Raw genomic sequence first — 1,070 nt, 5'->3', positions numbered from 1 at the left:
TTATTTACATACAAATAATCTTCCCCCCAAGATTGGTAGCGTTCAGCCGAAGTAAAATCTAAGGTTAAAACATTAGAAAAGTTCAAAATGTCATGTATCCTCGCGGGAATCATCTTTATGATCCTCGTCGGTTTCGGTATCCTCACGGGAATCATCTTAACGATCCTCGTCGGTGTCGGTATCCTCGCCAGTACGAGACAATTCATTAATGGTAGGAATTGATTCTTTGGCGACAGGTTCAGGCTCATCATCAGAAAATGCTTCAAGATCCAGAGCAACGCGAGAAATAGCTTGAGAATCACAAAACTCGTTAAAGAGCCTGACCTTCTCGTCCTGAGCATTTATGCGAAGACTCTTTGCAATCAGGGTTGCGTCCTTCACCATCTGATCGAGATCCTCATGAAAATACAGAACATCCTCTTGGAGAGTGGAAACCTTGTTGGAAAGATTGTCCTTTTCACGGGATAAAAGAGAGACCTGATCCATAAGCTCTTGCTCACGTCCTGAGGAATAAAGGAGTTAAACAGGTAAGTTATCACCAAGAGAAAGACATCGTCAAAGTGACAAAGAAAGGGAAACTCACGGCGAAGATCAGACGAGATTTTCTTCTCTTCTACAAGCTGCTCCTCTAGGTGACTTTTTCATCCATTCAGGAGACTCCCGAAGCTCCACAAGATGATCCATGCTGCGATGTTGCTCCTAAAGATGAAAGATCTTCTTTAAAATTCCGCGAAGTATTACAAAGGGAAAACAAATTTTAAACGCATGTCAAACACTCACCAAACCCGTTATGGCAGAATGTTGCTCCACAGAGAGAGATTCAAAGAATCATTCAAAATAAAGGATTGATCTTCAGCCAAAAAATCGTTAAAACTGAGGGAAACCAAATATTCGGTAGCCTCAGACCTTAAGGAAGGATCTCCGCAAGCTGAAACAAAAATCTCCCTTAAAAATTTCAGGTTAGGAAGAAGATTAGCCTCCTCCACTTCGGTAGCTTGCTGACCACCTCTAGACGAAGTGGGTTAGGGAGAAGGGGAACTACGCGAGGGGATAGTCTTGCAAGATGAGCG

This window comes from Papaver somniferum, chromosome 7 (assembly GCF_003573695.1).
Source record: "Papaver somniferum cultivar HN1 chromosome 7, ASM357369v1, whole genome shotgun sequence".
In the NCBI taxonomy this organism is placed as follows: domain Eukaryota; kingdom Viridiplantae; phylum Streptophyta; class Magnoliopsida; order Ranunculales; family Papaveraceae; genus Papaver; species Papaver somniferum.
The sequence above is the reverse complement of the archived record's forward strand: the minus strand, read 5'-3'. Positions refer to the sequence as shown.